General features: G+C 34.1%; 1 long non-coding RNA gene across 1 annotated transcript in view; it reads right to left on the bottom strand.

Moving 5' to 3' along the window:
* Positions 1-3,300: 3,300 nt before the first annotated feature.
* Positions 3,301-8,323, bottom strand: part of LOC132025103 (uncharacterized) — a 470,785-nt gene continuing 465,762 nt past the window's right edge. The window contains exon 3 of the long non-coding RNA XR_009406416.1: positions 3,301-3,379. This is a non-coding gene — a long non-coding RNA (uncharacterized LOC132025103). The remainder of the gene's footprint in view (positions 3,380-8,323) is intronic.

Raw genomic sequence — 8,323 nt, 5'->3', positions numbered from 1 at the left:
ATTTGCTTAGCTTTCTTATTTTATAGCTGAACTAAAACAGAGTAAACTGTTGGCTTCAAATCTATATCCTACTGAGTGGCAGAATTAAAATAGAACCATTCCAGCATTTTTCTCAATAAAATTTCTTTATACATAAAAATCATCTTAAATTAAGAAAACACAGGAAATTAAAAAAGGATCACTTAGTATTAAATACTGATGATGTATGTAAAGGATATTTCTCCGCACAAAAGATCATCCAAAAAATGACAGAATAATGAAAGAAATGCAAACTGTTCATCTTTCAGGAACACTGATTAGTACATGAATCCCCAGTGAGAAGCAGCGGATCAGTCAGCCATCTTCAAGTGACATCTCTAGAAGCCAGACTGTTAACCCTGTTTACAGCAGCCCATTCTGTTTGGGGAAAAATTCTATTTTTTAACAGCTTTTGTTTATTTTGTTTATTTAAATGAATCCCATTTAATATTATTTTAAAATTTTTTTCATCCATTGGGTCACAGTAGACCCAAATGTCTCAGGACCTCCTTCAGAGTTATAGCTAGAAATACTAATTTCCCTTCCATCTGACACTGATTCAAGTTATTTCCAGAAAATTATCATCTCTAACACTTAGTCTTTTCTTCTCAAAACAAGGCATACAAAATTCCTCCAAACTTTTCGACTCTCTCATTAGCTGGATTGCTCTGGGCAGTTACCCTCAGTTCATCAATAACCTTCTTCAACTTTGGACTCGGGTCATAGTGTTTTAGGGGTGTTCTATTCAGAGTGCTGACCTGGTTTATAGCATTCTCCCTATTCCATACACCTATTGTAATGTCATTCACATTCTTTCTTTTATCAGATGTAGAGTTCAGTAATTCATCAGTTGCGTGTAACACCGAGTGCTCATCACGTCCCCTGTCCTCACCCAATTACCCATCCCCCCACCCACCGCCCCTCCAGCAACCCCAGTTTGTTTCCAATAGTTGAGAGTCTCTCATGGTTTTTCTCCCTCTGTGTCATCTACATTCTAATTACACACTGCCATCACACTGATAACACTTAACTTCTATCCCTGTGTCTATGGCTTTTTTTTAAACAACAAAAATGTCTCTATTATCCTTTCAATTGACCTGGCTCTTTACTAATACTCATTTTAAAAATATATATATTCTGATGGCTTTAGAATGGAGAAAATAAATTTTAAAACCTCACCAAATATTTAGAGGAAATAAAGAATAACAATTAAAAAATAGGTAAATAGCTCAGTACCTGTGGGGGGGGCAGGGCAACATTCAATCTGTCTTTGTCACTTTAGATGAAGACTTGACTATGTGCACTGGAGAAGGAGCCAGTGAGAGTGGGGGCAGTGGGAGAGGGGACTGCAAATGGAAGTAAAAGTGAGCTTTATTCTTAAAACAAGAACTAAGAGGAAATAAGATCTGTCCTTTCATTCTGCTTCTATTTCATACTTTAAATTTTTGTAAAAATGAAAGTTTCCATATGGCTTTGATGTTTCTTAAAAATCCCATCAAAATCAAAAAAATATTGTTTTAAAATAACCTCTACTCAAAAAAAAAAATAACCTCCACTCATTTAATAAATTAGTAGTGTGTGTAACATTTTTGCTGATAAAAATAAAATCAGTCTCTACCATCTGGGTACATCTAAAGACAACCTGTGTTCTCTGGGTTCACAATCAGGGGTAGATTGAAGAACTTCCCAAAAATTCAAGTGGAAAATATAGGTTAATTTATCAGGATTACTTAAACTGGCTAAAATAACTATGAATAAGTATACTAAGAAATATTCAAAGAAGCATAATTCACAGTGTCCTCAAATCACATTAAATTTATATTTTAAGTACCATTGAATGTTCTTTTTGATTGGAAGAGCCCTGTGAATGATAGACACTCGTGCTGAGCAAATGAGCAGTTTCCCCTAATTCTCTTTACACGACTATCTGCTCCTTCCCTATTTTCTCATCTAAGTCAACATAATGGAGGGCCTCATAAAATGTGAGCCATATGCCTCATTACGCAGTTCATGATTTAAATTTGGTCAATGATACCTTTATTATTTAAAAAAACTCACCAATTCAGTATAGTTTGTGCCTATTCAATTTTTCTTCCATTTATTTATCTTTGAAATATACTTCTTTTTTCATTTAAATCTATATTTCTGTGTATAGAAAGTGTCAGTTTCCTTGGGGCCCAAAACAGCCTCTCAGATGTGTATGTGTATGTGTGTGTATGTGTGTGTGTGTGTGTCCACCATTAATACATGGGTAGACTGTTCATAAAAAAAGGCATTCTTTCCTTGCCATCACTGTTGTCTGATAGATTTGTGAAGGAGTGACAGGAGCAGGCCCATTTCTTTTCTAGGACATCCATTTTTTCACTTCTGTTCTTCATGAGTGCATATGCAAACAACCCCATATGTCTCCCTATAGTTGCATTAAATACGGGCTTTTTAAACAGACACTAGCCGAGATTTATCTTTAATTCCTCTCTCTGTAATGTTAGGTGGTGAACAGAAAGTAACAATTGCCAATGTCTCAATTTACTCTGACAAAAAAAAAATTAAAAACTAATAAAAAATAAAATTTTGTTGTGATGCTTGATCAATCAATGACCACCAGCAGAGAGAGAGGAAGTAGAAAAACTAGTAAATTTTTGCAAGGAAAAGAAAATTACCTACACCACACAGAGAAAGGCCCCTTAAAAGCTATGAAGTAGTTTCTATTATTTCAGGTATATATTTTTTTGAATACAGAATGTGTAAATGTTATACCTGACAAAACTAAAGAAAAAAAAAGCCCAGAAATAACTCTCTTTCCACTTCAAATTAATAGTGATATATATATATATGTATATACATATATATATATCAATATTATTATCCATGTCATAAGTGTTAATAAAGAAAATATGTTTAGCCATTATGCTATTATGCTATTATGTATAAATTTGAACTAGTACATTGAACTATGTTACCATAGTATTTAAAAGGACAAAAATCACTTTAAGCAAATAAAAATGGTATACAGACTATTGTAAACATATCACATAGAACATAGATAATAGTTTTACAGAGAAAAATGTATAAGCCCAACAGTAGATTGTTAATATGCCTTTACTTCCCCCAGTCACTTTGGAGCTCACAAACCAGGAGAACTACTTAATTAAATGCATGATTAAATAAAACAAAATTAATTTCCTTCTTGTTATAAAGAAAATAAGTCTGAAGACACAAAATGGTAATTCATTTCATCCTGAAAATATAATTAAAATAAATTAAGTATTTACCTCATATGATTAAAAATCTGCCGGACACTTCAGAAGCCCAAACAGCACATGATACAGGGACACAGCTTTCCTGTGGTACTCTTCAATTTCTAGAAACATAAGGAAGGTGAAAGAGTGCATTTAGAGGAATATATGCCTTGGTAAAATGATGCTGATCAGCTATAAAATGTTTATAATCACTCCACAATGTCTTTTAAAAAGTACCTCCCTACATATTCTTGTTATCATAACATTAAATGCACAATATATTGATGAAAATTGTGTCATCTGGAACTTCCAAGGTACAAAAAGAGACTACACATAATATACAACACACACACACACACACACACACACACACACACCAATCACTCAATTGCACACTATTTTACTGGGAGAAGCTGTATTACTATGAAAAGTAAACTATTTGTAATTTAAATATTTTCTTATTATATACACATTACCAACATAAATTGTTCTAGTCATAACACTGAGTTTTAAGTAGTAGTGGGTGTCAGCTCCATTGTTTGTTTTTTTCCACTGACTTTACTAGATTTTAGCAAGTATTCTTTTGTTTCATTATTTTCCTGGAAAAGATTCACAGAATGTGAGAAATGACTGTCATTCATTTGATAAGTTGATATGCAATATGCAGGCATTTATGTGAATTCTGCTTCCAGATAATATACACTATAGACAGTAAAAATATAATAACTCAAACTTTCATAACCTGTTTCAATTATTTGTACATGAAACTTTTAAATCATATTTTCTCCCATCTACCTGCTAAAAGAGAAATAAAGTTATAGGCAAAAGGTATAGGTACTTTGCTGCTGTCCAATGTTACGTCTCCATTTTGCCATACTCGAACACATACTATTTAGGTACAACAGGAACTGTATTACTGTATTACCTTCCTCTCCTACATCTCCTTCACAAGAAGCCTCATTCATGTACAGTTAAATTCAGGCACAATCTCAACAATCAGCACCATGGACATCTACCCTCTACCCGCCAAACTCTTTCTGAAAACCTCTAATCCAGTAGGTGACAGAGTATTGGAGTAGGAACAGAGATGGTGGGGAAATAGTGCTCCTAACTGAGAAGTATAATTTTGTCAAGGTACCTGGTAGCAGGTTAGAACAGAAAAAAATGAGCGTCTTCTTAAATCCATTGCAAGAGTGACCAAAAGAACCCTTAATTAATTAAGGGCTGAATTCCTTTTCCTAAAGGCTACTTATTATTGGAAACTAAACATACATATTTATTAACTCTAGATATAAATATGTATCTATTTACATAAATACGTATTTCTGTTTAACATAGATGGGTAGATAGGAGAATACACAAATGACAGACAGATAAAACAGATCCCTTATTACGTACTTCTTTGTCTCTCTTGTTGTTATTGGATATTCAGAACTCACTTTGAAGATGCTTTTCCAGCCAAATAAATTCCGTATAGTGAATAATATGTCCCATTAAATTCTAGAAAGATATTAGTAGCTACATTTACATTAGGGAGAAACAAACTGTAAAGCAAAGTTTTGACCACTTTTGGCAGGAAAGAGAGTATTCTAAAGTTCAGAAGAGTGGGATACTACTAGCCAGAGAAATAAGGAAATACCAGGAATTGCTGCACAACATTTTAGGAGTTTCTAGACATTCTGCAGAACTATCCTACTTTCCAGAGAACACATTAACTAATCCAATACCTCATCATCTTCTAACTCTGTATTCACAGCTGTTTGTCTTGTTTTCATTTTGTTATTTATAATTCTATAGTAAACCACCCTAAACTTGTATTGAAGGCTCACTGTGACCAGTGCTCTTATAGGTGCTTCCATATGCCCGTCTCATTTAATCAACAAGACACATACAGCATCACAATTTGCTGAGAGTAGCCACTGTCTTACACACCCTATGTCTTGACATAAAAATCCTAAGTCAGAAGTTGCCTGTACCATAAAATAACGTACTCTTCCAACTAATTATAATTTTTTGAACATTTATTTATTTATTTGGGAGAAAGAGAGAGAGATCAGGAGTAGAGGAAGGGCTGGAGAAAGAGCAAGAGGGAGAGAATCTCAAGCAGGTTCCCCACATTCTGTACCTAATGGTAACATGTAAGAGAAGGCAAGCCTGGGCCTTCTTCTGTAATCCCAGATAGTTGGACTCATTTATCTTAACCTGCGGAGATCCTTTCTACCACAGTGATTTGGAAAACAGCAGAAGGGTTATTAGTAATAGAATATACTTTTCACAGAAAGAAAAGGAGAAATATATTAAATCAGGATCCTAAGAACTGGTGGTCGTGGCTCTGCTGAGCTAGGGACAAAATTCAAAGCAAAGAATTTGAGAACTATATACACTTAACATTTTGATTGAGGCACACAATTTGAGATTAGTGATAATTTCTAGAACATGAAAAATGAGGACTTAATGAATGTGTATTTTCAAGCATTTAGTAAGCAAAAGAAAGCCCATTTGTGTATAAAATAAAAACACTATTTTTTTTTTCCTGTTATTTTCTGTAAGCTGGGAAGAGGAACATTCAATAAAAAATCATACTTAAAGTGGGCAGTGTACTTAAATTAGGAAAAAAAAAAAACCAACCCTGAGAACCAACCTGGAAATAATTCATAAAATACACACAAAATTTTTGATGTTAAGTCTACAAAAATTACATCACTCTCCCGCCACCACGAAGATCATGTGATTAATTACTGATGGAAATAAAATGATATTCCAGGTCTTCTGGCTTCTAAGTCCATTCCCTCTTCCCTACATGATATTGCCTCCCTCATTTCTAGAGTCTTTCTGGGATGAGATGATTATATACTGCAGCTGAATCCCAAACAGGTATGCTGTACTGGTCCAGTAATGACTCTAAGTGCAGCACTGGGTTGGTGTGGGGATGAGAGCACGAGGCACTTACCCCAGTCCCTAGAATTCAGTGAGGGATTGAAGGGCAGCCCTTACTGCTATTACTGTCTACAAAATGAGAGAACATCTTACTCAGAGGAGCACAGAATAGTGAGGAAAAAAAAAATGTTAAAGAGGCTCAAAGGACATGCTGAAACAATAATTTCAGAGGGATTAATATCATTAAGATACAACCAGGGCAGATTCAATGCCTATTCAAACAAGTGACTTTAACTTCAAGGTTAGATACATGCAAATGTAATTTGTAAAAGAATAATGGTTGTTTTATTTACTTCTTGAGATGAGTATAATAATCTCCAAGGATAAGCAATATTTTAAATTGATTCAAACAGGGATAAGCAAACCCCTTAGGTTCATGGTAGTGTGCTAGAGAGTATCTGGAAACAAAAAATTTAAAAAAAAAAAAAAAAGTCTTCCTGGACCTTCGGTGTTATTTTAGAGAGAAAATAAATACTTACACTGTGAGCATTTCTAGGAATAAATACCCTCTAGTTATGAATTTACATTTCTAGGGGGAAAGAGTTTGAAAATCCTTGCTTTAAGTGAAAGAACAGACATTTTCACCACTCTTTTCTCCTCTCCCACAAGATTTTCTAGTGATGGCCATATTTTTATCTCAAACTGGGAGAAATGGGAGAAAACTTTTTCAGAGGAAATACATAGTATATGGTATCTTCTCCTAAAAGGAAAGTAAACCTCTGACTTACTGAATTTTCTCATTTGTAATTATTAATACTTAGTATACAACAGTCTTTCAGCTCCATACAACTTAACTATTGATGTATTTAATAATATATATTAAATATATATACATATATTTGAAAATAGATCAAAATATTCTATCTGTTACTGTTGTAACTGCCACAGAAGACACATCTAAGGCATTAATATAGAAAAAACAATGTTAAACTGAGGATTGCCTGGGGGAGGCTGTTAGGGGGAGGGTGGTTGGGTTATTGACTTTGGGGAAGGTATGTGCTATGGTGAGTGCTGTGAAGTGTGTAAACCTGGCGATTCACAGACCTGTACCCTTGGGGTTAATAATACATTATATGTTAATAAAAAAATAAAACATTAAAAAAAACCAATGTTATTACAGTGAAAAGTTCTGAGCAATTCATTTTTGGATAATCCCTTAAGGCAAATAACACAGCAGCATCCAAGGAGCATCTGAGTGGGCTAGAGCCTCTGACTTGGAATCCCATCAGCGTGTTGCATAGCTTAGATTTTGGTTTACAGAACTGGTTCACCCTGCTTTAGGGAAAGGGTCATACAAAGAAAGACCAAAAGTTGTAAATTGTTATATAACATCTGCATGCTCTTCATATTATGAATTTTTTTCTTTTCTGTCATAAAATAGAAGGAAGAAGTGAAACAACCTTTCTACTATGAGCCTAATTATGATGGTTTAAAAATGAAATTGAGGGGGTCTCTGGGTGGCTTGGTGGGTTAAGCCTGCTTTTGACTCAGGTCATGATCTCAGGGTCCTGGGATTAAGCCCTGCATCAGGCTCTCTGCTCAGCAGGGAGCCTGCTTCCCCCTCTTTCTCTGCCTGCCTCTCTGCCTACTTGTGATCTCTTGCTCTCTGTCAAATAAATAAATAAATAAATCTTTAAAAAATGAAATTGAGTATGTCCATCATAAAATAAATCATGCAAGGTAGGTAGTGCTGTCCTTTTACAAACATGGAACTGAGGCTTAGAAAGTGACACAGAAATTTTCACAAGATCAGAGGCCTTTCCCTTATATAGCACTACCTCCAAAATATCAACTATGGATAGCATTGGTCATGGGACTGGCTAGGACAAATGTTAAATTAAATGCAATGGTGCTTAATAAAACTTAAAACTGGTAATTAGTGCAGTTGACCAGAACTGAATGATTTAAGTTTCTCAAGATTAAGATTTCAGGGTCATTAAATAAAAGTGAAATTCTGAATAAAAGCTTTTTCTTTTGTCTGCTTTGCTAATTAATGTTAAATTATAAACTGATACTAAAAATTTTTATTAAGATTTATACAAAAATATAATATCTGCTTTGCTAATTAATGTTAAATTATAAACTGATACTAAAAATTTTTATTAAGATTTATACAAAAATATAATATC

The sequence above is a fragment of the Mustela nigripes genome, chromosome 9, assembly GCF_022355385.1.
Source record: "Mustela nigripes isolate SB6536 chromosome 9, MUSNIG.SB6536, whole genome shotgun sequence".
In the NCBI taxonomy this organism is placed as follows: Eukaryota; Metazoa; Chordata; class Mammalia; order Carnivora; family Mustelidae; genus Mustela; species Mustela nigripes.
Note: the sequence above shows the minus strand (reverse complement) of the source record. Positions and strands in the feature narration are given on the sequence as shown.